At 40.0% G+C, this 18,046-nt stretch overlaps 10 non-coding genes across 10 annotated transcripts; all 10 read left to right on the top strand.

The window, feature by feature from the left end:
• The first annotated feature begins 2,479 nt into the window (after nucleotides 1-2,479).
• On the top strand, nucleotides 2,480-2,552 carry TRNAF-GAA (transfer RNA phenylalanine (anticodon GAA)). The gene has a single exon. It is a non-coding gene; the product is annotated as a tRNA-Phe (tRNA).
• A 2,821-nt stretch (nucleotides 2,553-5,373) lies between these two features.
• TRNAF-GAA (transfer RNA phenylalanine (anticodon GAA)) lies at nucleotides 5,374-5,446 on the top strand. Its single transcript has one exon. It is a non-coding gene; the product is annotated as a tRNA-Phe (tRNA).
• Nucleotides 5,447-6,521: 1,075 nt separating this feature from the next.
• On the top strand, nucleotides 6,522-6,594 carry TRNAF-GAA (transfer RNA phenylalanine (anticodon GAA)). Its single transcript has one exon. It is a non-coding gene; the product is annotated as a tRNA-Phe (tRNA).
• Nucleotides 6,595-7,088: 494 nt separating this feature from the next.
• TRNAF-GAA (transfer RNA phenylalanine (anticodon GAA)) lies at nucleotides 7,089-7,161 on the top strand. The gene has a single exon. It is a non-coding gene; the product is annotated as a tRNA-Phe (tRNA).
• Nucleotides 7,162-9,968: 2,807 nt separating this feature from the next.
• TRNAF-GAA (transfer RNA phenylalanine (anticodon GAA)) lies at nucleotides 9,969-10,041 on the top strand. Its single transcript has one exon. It is a non-coding gene; the product is annotated as a tRNA-Phe (tRNA).
• A 1,075-nt stretch (nucleotides 10,042-11,116) lies between these two features.
• TRNAF-GAA (transfer RNA phenylalanine (anticodon GAA)) lies at nucleotides 11,117-11,189 on the top strand. Its single transcript has one exon. It is a non-coding gene; the product is annotated as a tRNA-Phe (tRNA).
• Nucleotides 11,190-14,010: 2,821 nt separating this feature from the next.
• TRNAF-GAA (transfer RNA phenylalanine (anticodon GAA)) lies at nucleotides 14,011-14,083 on the top strand. The gene has a single exon. It is a non-coding gene; the product is annotated as a tRNA-Phe (tRNA).
• A 494-nt stretch (nucleotides 14,084-14,577) lies between these two features.
• Nucleotides 14,578-14,650, top strand: TRNAF-GAA (transfer RNA phenylalanine (anticodon GAA)). The gene has a single exon. It is a non-coding gene; the product is annotated as a tRNA-Phe (tRNA).
• Nucleotides 14,651-16,890: 2,240 nt separating this feature from the next.
• Nucleotides 16,891-16,963, top strand: TRNAF-GAA (transfer RNA phenylalanine (anticodon GAA)). The gene has a single exon. It is a non-coding gene; the product is annotated as a tRNA-Phe (tRNA).
• A 494-nt stretch (nucleotides 16,964-17,457) lies between these two features.
• TRNAF-GAA (transfer RNA phenylalanine (anticodon GAA)) lies at nucleotides 17,458-17,530 on the top strand. Its single transcript has one exon. It is a non-coding gene; the product is annotated as a tRNA-Phe (tRNA).
• Nucleotides 17,531-18,046: the final 516 nt, after the last annotated feature.

Genomic DNA, 18,046 nt, shown 5'->3' with positions numbered 1-18,046 from the left:
TAGAAAAAAAGAAATACCTAGCTTGCAGAATAAAAAACAAATTCCCTAATTACACCCAGTTAACTGGAGAAGGATACAACAAAGTTTAAGACATAGCTGTACCCTCACAGTGAATGATTTAGACTTCTGTGTCTTGTCTACAATGATTAAAAATGATACGGAAAGCTTTTCATGACACCTGGCTAAAATATCTCAGTTAGGATAATGTTAGACTAAAGATAAAAAAGGTCCTTGGTTCAATCCTGGGTTGTGCCAAAGACCAAGCACTCAGCTTGTTAGGCATGTTTCTTTCTTGGAGTCACTCTCAAGGGACATTTTATTTCATTGATAAAAACTTGCATCAACCTGATCGACATGCCATCGGTACAAAAGAGAACTTATTTTCTATCTTCCTTTCAAAATGGCTTCCACCTCTCTTGCCTTCAGCTTTGACTTCCATTATTTCCCGTTTCTATCTTGATTTTAATGTAAACCCTAGCCGGCGTCATCTTCCATTTTCCCATGAGCCAAACTGTCAGATGATATAGCTTGCTTGGTCATGCCACACATTTCTGTTTATGAGAGTGGTAGCCTATTCAGAGTTTAGAAAAAAAGAAGTACCTACCTCGCGTAGCAAAAAAGTAAAGGAGTAATTGCCCCCAGTTAGCTACAGAAGGATACAGCAAAGTGTAACACATAGCTGTACTCTCACAGTGAATGATTGCGACTTATATTTCTTGTCTACAATGATTAACAATAATAAGGAAGGCACTGTGAAAAAACGGGCTGAAAGAGCTCAGTTGCGAGGACGTCAAACTTTAGATCTAAGGGTCCCTGGTTAAATCCTTGGTTTGGTCAAAGACTGAGCAGCTAGTTCGTCAGGCAAGTTTCTTTTTTGGAGTCAGCTTCCGGTGACGTTTTATTTAATTAATAAAACCTTTCATCAACCTAATTGACATACCATCAGTACAAGACAGTACGTGTTTTCTATCTTTCTTTGAAAATGGATTCCACCTCTCTTGCCTTCAGCTTTGACTTCCATTATTTGCCGTTTCTATCTCGATTTTAGGGTAAACTGTAGCCTGCATCATTTTCCATCTAACCTTGGACCAAAGTGTCAGATGATATAGCTTGCTTCCTCATGCCACACATTTCTGTGTATTAGATTGCTAGCCTATTTAGCGTTTAGAAAAAAAGAAATACCTAGCTTGCGCAATAAAAAATAAATTGACTAATTGTGCCCAGTTAGCTGCAGAAGGATACAGCATACTTTAACACATAGATGTACCCTCCTAGTGATTGATCAGATGCCCACTTGTTGCCTGCAATGATTAAGAATCATCAGGAAGGTATTCTCTGACAACTGGCCGAAATAGCTCATTTGGGAGAGCGTTAAACTGAAGATCTAAAGCTCTCTGGTTCAATCCCGGGTTTTGGCAAGGACTGAGCACCTAGCTAATTAGGTGTAGTTCTCTCTTGGAGTCAGCTTCAGTAGACATTTTAGTTCATAGATGAAACCTTTTAATAACCTGTTCGACATACCATCAGTAGAGCACAGCACTTGCGTTCTATCTTCCTTTCAAAATGGCTTCCACCTCTCTTGCCTTCAGCTTTGACTTCCATTATTTCCAGTTTCTATCTTGATTTTAATGTAAACCTTAGGCTGCATCATCTTACATTTTCCCATGAACCAAGCTGTCAGATGATATAGCTTGCTTACTCATCCCACACATTTGTGTGCCTATTCAGAGTTTGGAATAAAAGAAGTACCTAGGTTGCGCACCAAAAAAGTAAATGAGTAATTGCACCCAGTTAGCTGCAGAAGGATACCGGAAGTTTAAGACATAGCTGTACCCTCAAAGTGAATGATTTCGAGGTGTATGTCTTGTCTACAATGATTAAGAAGAATACGGAGGGACCTGTGAAATAAGTGGCCGATATAGCTCAGTTGGGAGAGCGTTAGATTGAAGATCTAAAGGTCCCTGGTTCAATCCCGGGTTTTGGCAAGGACTGAGCACCTAGCTAATTAGGTGTAGTTCTCTCTTGGAGTCAGCTTCAGTAGACATTTTAGTTCATAGATGAAACCTTTTAATAACCTGATCAACATACCATCAGTAGAGCACAGCACTTGCGTTCTATCTTCCTTTCAAAATGGCTTCCACCTCTGTTGCCTTCAGCTTTGACTTCCATTATTTCCAGTTTCTATCTTGATTTTAATTTAAAGCTTAGGCTGCATCATCTTCCATTTTCCCATGAACCAAGCTGTCAGATGATATAGCTTGCTTACTCATCCCACACATTTGTGTGCCTATTCAGAGTTTGGAATAAAAGAAGTACCTAGGTTGCGCACCAAAAAAGTAAATGAGTAATTGCACCCAGTTAGCTGCAGAAGGATACCGGAAGTTTAAGACATAGCTGTACCCTCAAAGTGAATGATTTCGGGGTGTATGTCTTGTCTACAATGATTAAGAAAAATACGGAGGGACCTGCGCAATAAGTGGCCGAAATAGCTCAGTTGGGAGAGCGTTAGACTGAAGATCTAAAGGTCCCTGGTTCAATCCCGGGTTTCGGCAAAGACTCAGAAGACAGCTTGTTAGGCGTGTTTCTTTCTTGGAGTCAGCTTCCGGGGACGTTTTATTTAATTAATAAAACCTTTCATCAACCTAATTGACATACCATCAGTACAAGACAGTACTTGTTTTCTAACTTCTTTTCAAAATGGATTCCACCTCTCTTGCCTTCAGCTTTGACTTCCATTATTTGCCGTTTCTATCTCGATTTTAGGGTAAACTGTAGCCTGCATCATTTTCCATCTAACTTTGGACCAAAGTGTCAGATGATATAGCTTGCTTCCTCATGCCACACATTTCTGTGTATTAGATTGCTAGCCTATTTAGCGTTTAGAAAAAAAGAAATACCTAGCTTGCGCAATAAAAAATAAATTGACTAATTGTGCCCAGTTAGCTGCAGAAGGATACAGCATACTTTAACACATAGATGTACCCTCCTAGTGATTGATCAGATGCCCACTTGTTGCCTGCAATGATTAAGAATCATCAGGAAGGTATTCTCTGACAACTGGCCGAAATAGCTCATTTGGGAGAGCGTTAAACTGAAGATCTAAAGCTCTCTGGTTCAATCCCGGGTTTTGGCAAGGACTGAGCACCTAGCTAATTAGGTGTAGTTCTCTCTTGGAGTCAGCTTCAGTAGACATTTTAGTTCATAGATGAAACCTTTTAATAACCTGTTCGACATACCATCAGTAGAGCACAGCACTTGCGTTCTATCTTCCTTTCAAAATGGCTTCCACCTCTCTTGCCTTCAGCTTTGACTTCCATTATTTCCAGTTTCTATCTTGATTTTAATGTAAAGCTTAGGCTGCATCATCTTCCATTTTCCCATGAACCAAGCTGTCAGATGATATAGCTTGCTTACTCATCCCACACATTTGAGTGCCTATTCAGAGTTTGGAATAAAAGAAGTACCTAGGTTGCGCACCAAAAAAGTAAATGAGTAATTGCACCCAGTTAGCTGCAGAAGGATACCGGAAGTTTAAGACATAGCTGTACCCTCAAAGTGAATGATTTCGAGGTGTATGTCTTTTCTACAATGATTAAGAAGAATACGGAGGGACCTGTGAAATAACTGGCCGAAATAGCTCAGTTGGGAGAGCGTTAGACTGAAGATCTAAAGGTCCCTGGTTCAATCCCGGGTTTCGGAAAAGACTCAGAAGACAGCTTGTTAGGCGTGTTTCTTTCTTGGATTCAGCTTCTGGTGACGTTTTATTTAATTGATAAAACCTTTCATCAACCTAATTGACATACCATCAGTACAAGACAGTACTTGTTTTCAATCTTCCTTTCAAAATGGATTCCACCTCTCTTGCCTTCAGCTTTGACTTCCATTATTTACTGTTTCTGTCTTGATTTTTAGGTAACCCGCAGTCTGCATCAGTCTCCATCTTCCCTTGAACCAAAGTGTCGGATGAAATAGCTTGCTTACTCATGCCACACATTTCTGTGCATTAGATTGCTAGCCTATTTAGAGTTTAGAAAAAAAGAAATACCTAGCTTGCACAATAAAAAACGAATTCCCTAATTACACCCAGTTAACTGGAGAAGGATACAGCAAAGTTTAAGACATAGCTGTACCCTCACAGTGAATGATTTAGACTTCTGTGTCTTGTCTACAATGATTAAAAATGATACGGAAAGCTTTTCATGACACCTGGCTAAAATATCTCAGTTGGGAGAATGTTAGACTAAAGATAAAAAAGGTCCTTGGTCCAATCCTGGGTTGTGCCAAAGACCAAGCACTCAGCTTGTTAGGCATGTTTCTTTCTTGGAGTCACTCTCAAGTGACATTTTATTTCATTGATAAAAACTTGCATCAACCTGATCGACATGCCATCGGTACAAAAGAGCACTTATTTTCTATCTTCCTTTCAAAATGGCTTCCACCTCTCTTGCCTTCAGCTTTGACTTCCATTATTTCCCGTTTCTATCTTGATTTTGATGTAAACCGTAGGCGGCGTCATCTTCCATTTTCCCATGAGCCAAACTGTCAGATGATATAGCTTGCTTAGTCATGCCACACATTTCTGTTTATGAGAGTGGTAGCCTATTCAGAGTTTAGAAAAAAAGAAGTACCTAGCTCGCGTAGCAAAAAAGTAAAGGAGTAATTGCCCCCAGTTAGCTACAGAAGGATACAGCAAAGTGTAACACATAGCTGTACCCTCACAGTGAATGATTGCGACTTATATTTCTTGTCTACAATGATTAATAATAATAAGGAAGGCACTGTGAAAAAACGGGCTGAAAGAGCTCAGTTGCGAGGACGTCAAACTTTAGATCTCAGGGTCCCTGGTTAAATTCTTGGTTTGGTCAAAGACTGAGCAGCTAGTTCGTCAGGCAAGTTTCTTTTTTGGAGTCAGCTTCCGGTGACGTTTTATTTAATTAATAAAACCTTTCATCAACCTAATTGACATACCATCAGTACAAGACAGTACGTGTTTTCTATCTTCCTTTGAAAATGGATTCCACCTCTCTTGCCTTCAGCTTTGACTTCCATTATTTCCCGTTTCTATCTCGATTTTAGGGTAAACTGTAGCCTGCATCATTTTCCATCTAACCTTGGACCAAAGTGTCAGATGATATAGCTTGCTTCCTCATGCCACACATTTCTGTGTATTAGATTGCTAGCCTATTTAGCGTTTAGAAAAAAAGAAATACCTAGCTTGCGCAATAAAAAATAAATTGACTAATTGTGCCCAGTTAGCTGCAGAAGGATACAGCATACTTTAACACATAGATGTACCCTCCTAGTGATTGATCAGATGCCCACTTGTTGCCTACAATGATTAAGAATCATCAGGAAGGTATTCTTTGACAACTGGCCGAAATAGCTCAGTTGGGAGAGCGTTAGACTGAAGATCTAAAGGTCCCTGGTTCAATCCCGGGTTTTGGCTAGGACTGAGCACCTAGCTAATTAGGTGTAGTTCTCTCTTGGAGTCAGCTTCAGTAGACATTTTAGTTCATAGATGAAACCTTTCAATAACCTGATCGACATACCATCAGTAGAGCACAGCACTTGCGTTCTATCTTCCTTTGAAAATGGCTTCCACCTCTCTTGCCTTCAGCTTTGACTTCCATTATTTCCAGTTTCTATCTTGATTTTAATGTAAAGCTTAGGCTGCATCATCTTCTATTTTCCCATGAACCAAGCTGTCAGATGATATAGCTTGCTTACTCAGCCCACACATTTGTGTGCCTATTCAGAGTTTGGAATAAAAGAAGTACCTAGGTTGCGCACCAAAAAAGTAAATGAGTAAATGCACCCAGTTAGCTGCAGAAGGATACCGGAAGTTTAAGACATAGCTGTACCCTCAAAGTGAATGATTTCGAGGTGTATGTCTTGTCTACAATGATTAAGAAGAAAACGGAGGGACCTGTGAAATAACTGGCCGAAATAGCTCAGTTGGGAGAGTGTTAGACTGAAGATCTAAAGGTCCCTGGTTCAATCCCGGGTTTCGACAAAGACTCAGAAGGCAGCTTGTTAGGCGTGTTTCTTTCTTGGATTCAGCTTCTGGTGACGTTTTATTTAATTGATAAAACCTTTCATCAACCTAATTGACATACCATCAGTACAAGACAGTACGTGTTTTCTATCTTCCTTTGAAAATGGTTTCCACCTCTCTTGCCTTCAGTTTTGACTTCGATTATTTGCCGTTTCTATCTCGATTTTAGGGTAAACTGTAGCCTGCATCATTTTCCATCTAACCTTGGACCAAAGTGTCAGATGATATAGCTTGCTTCCTCATGCCACACATTTCTGTGTATTAGATTGCTAGCCTATTTAGCGTTTAGAAAAAAAGAAATACCTAGCTTGCGCAATAAAAAATAAATGGACTAATTGTGCCCAGTTAGCTGCAGAAGGATACAGCATACTTTAACACATAGATGTACCCTCCTAGTGATTGATCAGATGCCCACTTGTTGCCTACAATGATTAAGAATCATCAGGAAGGTATTCTCTGACAACTGGCCGAAATAGCTCAGTTGGGAGAGCGTTAGACTGAAGATCTAAAGGTCCCTGGTTCAATCCCGGGTTTCGGCAAGGACTGAGCACCTAGCTAATTAGGTGTAGTTCTCTCTTGGAGTCAGCTTCAGTAGACATTTTAGTTCATAGATGAAACCTTTCAATAACCTGATCGACATACCATCAGTAGAGCACAGCACTTGCGTTCTATCTTCCTTTCAAAATGGCTTCCACCTCTGTTGCCTTCAGCTTTGACTTCCATTATTTCCAGTTTGTATCTTGATTTTAATGTAAAGCTTAGGCTGCATCATCTTCTATTTTCCCATGAACCAAGCTGTCAGATGATATAGCTTGCTTACTCATCCCACACATTTGTGTGCCTATTCAGAGTTTGGAATAAAAGAAGTACCTAGGTTGCGCACCAAAAAAGTAAATGAGTAAATGCACCCAGTTAGCTGCAGAAGGATACCGGAAGTTTAAGACATAGCTGTACCATCAAAGTGAATGATTTGGAGGTGTATGTCTTGTCTACAATGATTAAGAAGAAAACGGAGGGAGCTGTGAAATAACTGGCCGAAATAGCTCAGTTGGGAGAGCGTTAGACTGAAGATCTAAAGGTCCCTGGTTCAATCCCGGGTTTCGGCAAAGACTCAGAAGACAGCTTTTTAGGCGTGTTTCTTTCTTGGATTCAGCTTCTGGTGACGTTTTATTTAATTGATAAAACCTTTCATCAACCTAATTGACATACCATCAGTACAAGACAGTACTTGTTTTCTATCTTCCTTTCAAAATGGATTCCACCTCTCTTGCCTTCAGCTTTGACTTCCATTATTTACTGTTTCTATCTTGATTTTTAGGTAACCCGCAGTCTGCATCAGTCTCCATCTTCCCTTGAACCAAAGTGTCGGATGAAATAGCTTGCTTACTCATGCCACACATTTCTGTGCATTAGATTGCTAGCCTATTTAGAGTTTAGAAAAAAAGAAATACCTAGCTTGCAGAATAAAAAACAAATTCCCTAATTACACCCAGTTAACTGGAGAAGGATACAACAAAGTTTAAGACATAGCTGTACCCTCACAGTGAATGATTTAGACTTCTGTGTCTTGTCTACAATGATTAAAAATGATACGGAAAGCTTTTCATGACACCTGGCTAAAATATCTCAGTTAGGATAATGTTAGACTAAAGATAAAAAAGGTCCTTGGTTCAATCCTGGGTTGTGCCAAAGACCAAGCACTCAGCTTGTTAGGCATGTTTCTTTCTTGGAGTCACTCTCAAGGGACATTTTATTTCATTGATAAAAACTTGCATCAACCTGATCGACATGCCATCGGTACAAAAGAGAACTTATTTTCTATCTTCCTTTCAAAATGGCTTCCACCTCTCTTGCCTTCAGCTTTGACTTCCATTATTTCCCGTTTCTATCTTGATTTTAATGTAAACCCTAGCCGGCGTCATCTTCCATTTTCCCATGAGCCAAACTGTCAGATGATATAGCTTGCTTGGTCATGCCACACATTTCTGTTTATGAGAGTGGTAGCCTATTCAGAGTTTAGAAAAAAAGAAGTACCTACCTCGCGTAGCAAAAAAGTAAAGGAGTAATTGCCCCCAGTTAGCTACAGAAGGATACAGCAAAGTGTAACACATAGCTGTACTCTCACAGTGAATGATTGCGACTTATATTTCTTGTCTACAATGATTAACAATAATAAGGAAGGCACTGTGAAAAAACGGGCTGAAAGAGCTCAGTTGCGAGGACGTCAAACTTTAGATCTAAGGGTCCCTGGTTAAATCCTTGGTTTGGTCAAAGACTGAGCAGCTAGTTCGTCAGGCAAGTTTCTTTTTTGGAGTCAGCTTCCGGTGACGTTTTATTTAATTAATAAAACCTTTCATCAACCTAATTGACATACCATCAGTACAAGACAGTACGTGTTTTCTATCTTCCTTTGAAAATGGATTCCACCTCTCTTGCCTTCAGCTTTGACTTCCATTATTTCCCGTTTCTATCTCGATTTTAGGGTAAACTGTAGCCTGCATCATTTTCCATCTAACCTTGGACCAAAGTGTCAGATGATATAGCTTGCTTCCTCATGCCACACATTTCTGTGTATTAGATTGCTAGCCTATTTAGCGTTTAGAAAAAAAGAAATACCTAGCTTGCGCAATAAAAAATAAATTGACTAATTGTGCCCAGTTAGCTGCAGAAGGATACAGCATACTTTAACACATAGATGTACCCTCCTAGTGATTGATCAGATGCCCACTTGTTGCCTACAATGATTAAGAATCATCAGGAAGGTATTCTCTGACAACTGGCCGAAATAGCTCATTTGGGAGAGCGTTAAACTGAAGATCTAAAGCTCTCTGGTTCAATCCCGGGTTTTGGCAAGGACTGAGCACCTAGCTAATTAGGTGTAGTTCTCTCTTGGAGTCAGCTTCAGTAGACATTTTAGTTCATAGATGAAACCTTTTAATAACCTGTTCGACATACCATCAGTAGAGCACAGCACTTGCGTTCTATCTTCCTTTCAAAATGGCTTCCACCTCTCTTGCCTTCAGCTTTGACTTCCATTATTTCCAGTTTCTATCTTGATTTTAATGTAAACCTTAGGCTGCATCATCTTACATTTTCCCATGAACCAAGCTGTCAGATGATATAGCTTGCTTACTCATCCCACACATTTGTGTGCCTATTCAGAGTTTGGAATAAAAGAAGTACCTAGGTTGCGCACCAAAAAAGTAAATGAGTAATTGCACCCAGTTAGCTGCAGAAGGATACCGGAAGTTTAAGACATAGCTGTACCCTCAAAGTGAATGATTTCGAGGTGTATGTCTTGTCTACAATGATTAAGAAGAATACGGAGGGACCTGTGAAATAAGTGGCCGAAATAGCCCAGTTGGGAGAGCGTTAGATTGAAGATCTAAAGGTCCCTGGTTCAATCCCGGGTTTTGGCAAGGACTGAGCACCTAGCTAATTAGGTGTAGTTCTCTCTTGGAGTCAGCTTCAGTAGACATTTTAGTTCATAGATGAAACCTTTTAATAACCTGATCAACATACCATCAGTAGAGCACAGCACTTGCGTTCTATCTTCCTTTCAAAATGGCTTCCACCTCTGTTGCCTTCAGCTTTGACTTCCATTATTTCCAGTTTCTATCTTGATTTTAATTTAAAGCTTAGGCTGCATCATCTTCCATTTTCCCATGAACCAAGCTGTCAGATGATATAGCTTGCTTACTCATCCCACACATTTGTGTGCCTATTCAGAGTTTGGAATAAAAGAAGTACCTAGGTTGCGCACCAAAAAAGTAAATGAGTAATTGCACCCAGTTAGCTGCAGAAGGATACCGGAAGTTTAAGACATAGCTGTACCCTCAAAGTGAATGATTTCGGGGTGTATGTCTTGTCTACAATGATTAAGAAAAATACGGAGGGACCTGCGCAATAAGTGGCCGAAATAGCTCAGTTGGGAGAGCGTTAGACTGAAGATCTAAAGGTCCCTGGTTCAATCCCGGGTTTCGGCAAAGACTCAGAAGACAGCTTGTTAGGCGTGTTTCTTTCTTGGAGTCAGCTTCCGGGGACGTTTTATTTAATTAATAAAACCTTTCATCAACCTAATTGACATACCATCAGTACAAGACAGTACTTGTTTTCTAACTTCTTTTCAAAATGGATTCCACCTCTCTTGCCTTCAGCTTTGACTTCCATTATTTGCCGTTTCTATCTCGATTTTAGGGTAAACTGTAGCCTGCATCATTTTCCATCTAACCTTGGACCAAAGTGTCAGATGATATAGCTTGCTTCCTCATGCCACACATTTCTGTGTATTAGATTGCTAGCCTATTTAGCGTTTAGAAAAAAAGAAATACCTAGCTTGCGCAATAAAAAATAAATTGACTAATTGTGCCCAGTTAGCTGCAGAAGGATACAGCATACTTTAACACATAGATGTACCCTCCTAGTGATTGATCAGATGCCCACTTGTTGCCTGCAATGATTAAGAATCATCAGGAAGGTATTCTCTGACAACTGGCCGAAATAGCTAATTTGGGAGAGCGTTAAACTGAAGATCTAAAGCTCTCTGGTTCAATCCCGGGTTTTGGCAAGGACTGAGCACCTAGCTAATTAGGTGTAGTTCTCTCTTGGAGTCAGCTTCAGTAGACATTTTAGTTCATAGATGAAACCTTTTAATAACCTGTTCGACATACCATCAGTAGAGCACAGCACTTGCGTTCTATCTTCCTTTCAAAATGGCTTCCACCTCTCTTGCCTTCAGCTTTGACTTCCATTATTTCCAGTTTCTATCTTGATTTTAATGTAAAGCTTAGGCTGCATCATCTTCCATTTTCCCATGAACCAAGCTGTCAGATGATATAGCTTGCTTACTCATCCCACACATTTGAGTGCCTATTCAGAGTTTGGAATAAAAGAAGTACCTAGGTTGCGCACCAAAAAAGTAAATGAGTAATTGCACCCAGTTAGCTGCAGAAGGATACCGGAAGTTTAAGACATAGCTGTACCCTCAAAGTGAATGATTTCGAGGTGTATGTCTTGTCTACAATGATTAAGAAGAATACGGAGGGACCTGTGAAATAAGTGGCCGAAATAGCTCAGTTGGGAGAGCGTTAGACTGAAGATCTAAAGGTCCCTGGTTCAATCCCGGGTTTCGGCAAAGACTCAGAAGACAGCTTGTTAGGCGTGTTTCTTTCTTGGATTCAGCTTCTGGTGACGTTTTATTTAATTGATAAAATCTTTCATCAACCTAATTGACATACCATCAGTACAAGACAGTACTTGTTTTCTATCTTCCTTTCAAAATGGATTCCACCTCTCTTGCCTTCAGCTTTGACTTCCATTATTTACTGTTTCTGTCTTGATTTTTAGGTAACCCGCAGTCTGCATCAGTCTCCATCTTCCCTTGAACCAAAGTGTCGGATGAAATAGCTTGCTTACTCATGCCACACATTTCTGTGCATTAGATTGCTAGCCTATTTAGAGTTTAGAAAAAAAGAAATACCTAGCTTGCACAATAAAAAACGAATTCCCTAATTACACCCAGTTAACTGGAGAAGGATACAGCAAAGTTTAAGACATAGCTGTACCCTCACAGTGAATGATTTAGACTTCTGTGTCTTGTCTACAATGATTAAAAATGATACGGAAAGCTTTTCATGACACCTGGCTAAAATATCTCAGTTGGGAGAATGTTAGACTAAAGATAAAAAAGGTCCTTGGTCCAATCCTGGGTTGTGCCAAAGACCAAGCACTCAGCTTGTTAGGCATGTTTCTTTCTTGGAGTCACTCTCAAGTGACATTTTATTTCATTGATAAAAACTTGCATCAACCTGATCGACATGCCATCGGTACAAAAGAGCACTTATTTTCTATCTTCCTTTCAAAATGGCTTCCACCTCTCTTGCCTTCAGCTTTGACTTCCATTATTTCCCGTTTCTATCTTGATTTTGATGTAAACCGTAGGCGGCGTCATCTTCCATTTTCCCATGAGCCAAACTGTCAGATGATATAGCTTGCTTAGTCATGCCACACATTTCTGTTTATGAGAGTGGTAGCCTATTCAGAGTTTAGAAAAAAAGAAGTACCTAGCTCGCGTAGCAAAAAAGTAAAGGAGTAATTGCCCCCAGTTAGCTACAGAAGGATACAGCAAAGTGTAACACATAGCTGTACCCTCACAGTGAATGATTGCGACTTATATTTCTTGTCTACAATGATTAATAATAATAAGGAAGGCACTGTGAAAAAACGGGCTGAAAGAGCTCAGTTGCGAGGACGTCAAACTTTAGATCTAAGGGTCCCTGGTTAAATTCTTGGTTTGGTCAAAGACTGAGCAGCTAGTTCGTCAGGCAAGTTTCTTTTTTGGAGTCAGCTTCCGGTGACGTTTTATTTAATTAATAAAACCTTTCATCAACCTAATTGACATACCATCAGTACAAGACAGTACGTGTTTTCTATCTTCCTTTGAAAATGGATTCCACCTCTCTTGCCTTCAGCTTTGACTTCCATTATTTCCCGTTTCTATCTCGATTTTAGGGTAAACTGTAGCCTGCATCATTTTCCATCTAACCTTGGACCAAAGTGTCAGATGATATAGCTTGCTTCCTCATGCCACACATTTCTGTGTATTAGATTGCTAGCCTATTTAGCGTTTAGAAAAAAAGAAATACCTAGCTTGCGCAATAAAAAATAAATTGACTAATTGTGCCCAGTTAGCTGCAGAAGGATACAGCATACTTTAACACATAGATGTACCCTCCTAGTGATTGATCAGATGCCCACTTGTTGCCTACAATGATTAAGAATCATCAGGAAGGTATTCTTTGACAACTGGCCGAAATAGCTCAGTTGGGAGAGCGTTAGACTGAAGATCTAAAGGTCCCTGGTTCAATCCTGGGTTTTGGCTAGGACTGAGCACCTAGCTAATTAGGTGTAGTTCTCTCTTGGAGTCAGCTTCAGTAGACATTTTAGTTCATAGATGAAACCTTTCAATAACCTGATCGACATACCATCAGTAGAGCACAGCACTTGCGTTCTATCTTCCTTTGAAAATGGCTTCCACCTCTCTTGCCTTCAGCTTTGACTTCCATTATTTCCAGTTTCTATCTTGATTTTAATGTAAAGCTTAGGCTGCATCATCTTCTATTTTCCCATGAACCAAGCTGTCAGATGATATAGCTTGCTTACTCAGCCCACACATTTGTGTGCCTATTCAGAGTTTGGAATAAAAGAAGTACCTAGGTTGCGCACCAAAAAAGTAAATGAGTAAATGCACCCAGTTAGCTGCAGAAGGATACCGGAAGTTTAAGACATAGCTGTACCCTCAAAGTGAATGATTTCGAGGTGTATGTCTTGTCTACAATGATTAAGAAGAAAACGGAGGGACCTGTGAAATAACTGGCCGAAATAGCTCAGTTGGGAGAGTGTTAGACTGAAGATCTAAAGGTCCCTGGTTCAATCCCGGGTTTCGACAAAGACTCAGAAGGCAGCTTGTTAGGCGTGTTTCTTTCTTGGATTCAGCTTCTGGTGACGTTTTATTTAATTGATAAAACCTTTCATCAACCTAATTGACATACCATCAGTACAAGACAGTACGTGTTTTCTATCTTCCTTTGAAAATGGTTTCCACCTCTCTTGCCTTCAGCTTTGACTTCGATTATTTGCCGTTTCTATCTCGATTTTAGGGTAAACTGTAGCCTGCATCATTTTCCATCTAACCTTGGACCAAAGTGTCAGATGATATAGCTTGCTTCCTCATGCCACACATTTCTGTGTATTAGATTGCTAGCCTATTTAGCGTTTAGAAAAAAAGAAATACCTAGCTTGCGCAATAAAAAATAAATTGACTAATTGTGCCCAGTTAGCTGCAGAAGGATACAGCATACTTTAACACATAGATGTACCCTCCTAGTGATTGATCAGATGCCCACTTGTTGCCTACAATGATTAAGAATCATCAGGAAGGTATTCTCTGACAACTGGCCGAAATAGCTCAGTTGGGAGAGCGTTAGACTGAAGATCTAAAGGTCCCTGGTTCAATCCCGGGTTTCGGCAAGGACTGAGCACCTAGCTAATTAGGTGTAGTTCTCTCTTGGAGTCAGCTTCAGTAGACATTTTAGTTCATAGATGAAACCTTTCAATAACCTGATCGACATACCATCAGTAGAGCACAGCACTTGCGTTCTATCTTCCTTTCAAAATGGCTTCCACCTCTGTTGCCTTCAGCTTTGACTTCCATTATTTCCAGTTTGTATCTTGATTTTAATGTAAAGCTTAGGCTGCATCATCTTCTATTTTCCCATGAACCAAGCTGTCAGATGATATAGCTTGCTTACTCATCCCACACATTTGTGTGCCTATTCAGAGTTTGGAATAAAAGAAGTACCTAGGTTGCGCACCAAAAAAGTAAATGAGTAAATGCACCCAGTTAGCTGCAGAAGGATACCGGAAGTTTAAGACATAGCTGTACCATCAAAGTGAATGATTTGGAGGTGTATGTCTTGTCTACAATGATTAAGAAGAAAACGGAGGGAGCTGTGAAATAACTGGCCGAAATAGCTCAGTTGGGAGAGCGTTAGACTGAAGATCTAAAGGTCCCTGGTTCAATCCCGGGTTTCGGCAAAGACTCAGAAGACAGCTTTTTAGGCGTGTTTCTTTCTTGGATTCAGCTTCTGGTGACGTTTTATTTAATTGATAAAACCTTTCATCAACCTAATTGACATACCATCAGTACAAGACAGTACTTGTTTTCTATCTTCCTTTCAAAATGGATTCCACCTCTCTTGCCTTCAGCTTTGACTTCCATTATTTACTGTTTCTATCTTGATTTTTAGGTAACCCGCAGTCTGCATCAGTCTCCATCTTCCCTTGAACCAAAGTGTCGGATGAAATAGCTTGCTTACTCATGCCACACATTTCTGTGCATTAGATTGCTAGCCTATTTAGAGTTTAGAAAAAAAGAAATACCTAGCTTGCAGAATAAAAAACAAATTCCCTAATTACACCCAGTTAACTGGAGAAGGATACAACAAAGTTTAAGACATAGCTGTACCCTCACAGTGAATGATTTAGACTTCTGTGTCTTGTCTACAATGATTAAAAATGATACGGAAAGCTTTTCATGACACCTGGCTAAAATATCTCAGTTAGGATAATGTTAGACTAAAGATAAAAAAGGTCCTTGGTTCAATCCTGGGTTGTGCCAAAGACCAAGCACTCAGCTTGTTAGGCATGTTTCTTTCTTGGAGTCACTCTCAAGGGACATTTTATTTCATTGATAAAAACTTGCATCAACCTGATCGACATGCCATCGGTACAAAAGAGAACTTATTTTCTATCTTCCTTTCAAAATGGCTTCCACCTCTCTTGCCTTCAGCTTTGACTTCCATTATTTCCCGTTTCTATCTTGATTTTAATGTAAACCCTAGCCGGCGTCATCTTCCATTTTCCCATGAGCCAAACTGTCAGATGATATAGCTTGCTTGGTCATGCCACACATTTCTGTTTATGAGAGTGGTAGCCTATTCAGAGTTTAGAAAAAAAGAAGTACCTACCTCGCGTAGCAAAAAAGTAAAGGAGTAATTGCCCCCAGTTAGCTACAGAAGGATACAGCAAAGTGTAACACATAGCTGTACTCTCACAGTGAATGATTGCGACTTATATTTCTTGTCTACAATGATTAACAATAATAAGGAAGGCACTGTGAAAAAACGGGCTGAAAGAGCTCAGTTGCGAGGACGTCAAACTTTAGATCTAAGGGTCCCTGGTTAAATCCTTGGTTTGGTCAAAGACTGAGCAGCTAGTTCGTCAGGCAAGTTTCTTTTTTGGAGTCAGCTTCCGGTGACGTTTTATTTAATTAATAAAACCTTTCATCAACCTAATTGACATACCATCAGTACAAGACAGTACGTGTTTTCTATCTTTCTTTGAAAATGGATTCCACCTCTCTTGCCTTCAGCTTTGACTTCCATTATTTGCCGTTTCTATCTCGATTTTAGGGTAAACTGTAGCCTGCATCATTTTCCATCTAACCTTGGACCAAAGTGTCAGATGATATAGCTTGCTTCCTCATGCCACACATTTCTGTGTATTAGATTGCTAGCCTATTTAGCGTTTAGAAAAAAAGAAATACCTAGCTTGCGCAATAAAAAATAAATTGACTAATTGTGCCCAGTTAGCTGCAGAAGGATACAGCATACTTTAACACATAGATGTACCCTCCTAGTGATTGATCAGATGCCCACTTGTTGCCTGCAATGATTAAGAATCATCAGGAAGGTATTCTCTGACAACTGGCCGAAATAGCTCATTTGGGAGAGCGTTAAACTGAAGATCTAAAGCTCTCTGGTTCAATCCCGGGTTTTGGCAAGGACTGAGCACCTAGCTAATTAGGTGTAGTTCTCTCTTGGAGTCAGCTTCAGTAGACATTTTAGTTCATAGATGAAACCTTTTAATAACCTGTTCGACATACCATCAGTAGAGCACAGCACTTGCGTTCTATCTTCCTTTCAAAATGGCTTCCACCTCTCTTGCCTTCAGCTTTGACTTCCATTATTTCCAGTTTCTATCTTGATTTTAATGTAAACCTTAGGCTGCATCATCTTACATTTTCCCATGAACCAAGCTGTCAGATGATATAGCTTGCTTACTCATCCCACACATTTGTGTGCCTATTCAGAGTTTGGAATAAAAGAAGTACCTAGGTTGCGCACCAAAAAAGTAAATGAGTAATTGCACCCAGTTAGCTGCAGAAGGATACCGGAAGTTTAAGACATAGCTGTACCCTCAAAGTGAATGATTTCGAGGTGTATGTCTTGTCTACAATGATTAAGAAGAATACGGAGGGACCTGTGAAATAAGTGGCCGAAATAGCTCAGTTGGGAGAGCGTTAGATTGAAGATCTAAAGGTCCCTGGTTCAATCCCGGGTTTTGGCAAGGACTGAGCACCTAGCTAATTAGGTGTAGTTCTCTCTTGGAGTCAGCTTCAGTAGACATTTTAGTTCATAGATGAAACCTTTTAATAACCTGATCAACATACCATCAGTAGAGCACAGCACTTGCGTTCTATCTTCCTTTCAAAATGGCTTCCACCTCTGTTGCCTTCAGCTTTGACTTCCATTATTTCCAGTTTCTATCTTGATTTTAATTTAAAGCTTAGGCTGCATCATCTTCCATTTTCCCATGAACCAAGCTGTCAGATGATATAGCTTGCTTACTCATCCCACACATTTGTGTGCCTATTCAGAGTTTGGAATAAAAGAAGTACCTAGGTTGCGCACCAAAAAAGTAAATGAGTAATTGCACCCAGTTAGCTGCAGAAGGATACCGGAAGTTTAAGACATAGCTGTACCCTCAAAGTGAATGATTTCGGGGTGTATGTCTTGTCTACAATGATTAAGAAAAATACGGAGGGACCTGCGCAATAAGTGGCCGAAATAGCTCAGTTGGGAGAGCGTTAGACTGAAGATCTAAAGGTCCCTGGTTCAATCCCGGGTTTCGGCAAAGACTCAGAAGACAGCTTGTTAGGCGTGTTTCTTTCTTGGAGTCAGCTTCCGGGGACGTTTTATTTAATTAATAAAACCTTTCATCAACCTAATTGACATACCATCAGTACAAGACAGTACGTGTTTTCTAACTTCTTTTCAAAATGGATTCCACCTCTCTTGCCTTCAGCTTTGACTTCCATTATTTGCCGTTTCTATCTCGATTTTAGGGTAAACTGTAGCCTGCATCATTTTCCATCTAACTTTGGACCAAAGTGTCAGATGATATAGCTTGCTTCCTCATGCCACACATTTCTGTGTATTAGATTGCTAGCCTATTTAGCGTTTAGAAAAAAAGAAATACCTAGCTTGCGCAATAAAAAATAAATTGACTAATTGTGCCCAGTTAGCTGCAGAAGGATACAGCATACTTTAACACATAGATGTACCCTCCTAGTGATTGATCAGATGCCCACTTGTTGCCTGCAATGATTAAGAATCATCAGGAAGGTATTCTCTGACAACTGGCCGAAAT

The sequence above is a fragment of the Pleurodeles waltl genome, chromosome 8, assembly GCF_031143425.1.
Source record: "Pleurodeles waltl isolate 20211129_DDA chromosome 8, aPleWal1.hap1.20221129, whole genome shotgun sequence".
Classification (NCBI taxonomy): Eukaryota; Metazoa; Chordata; class Amphibia; order Caudata; family Salamandridae; genus Pleurodeles; species Pleurodeles waltl.
The sequence above is the reverse complement of the archived record's forward strand: the minus strand, read 5'-3'. Positions and strand labels throughout refer to the sequence as shown.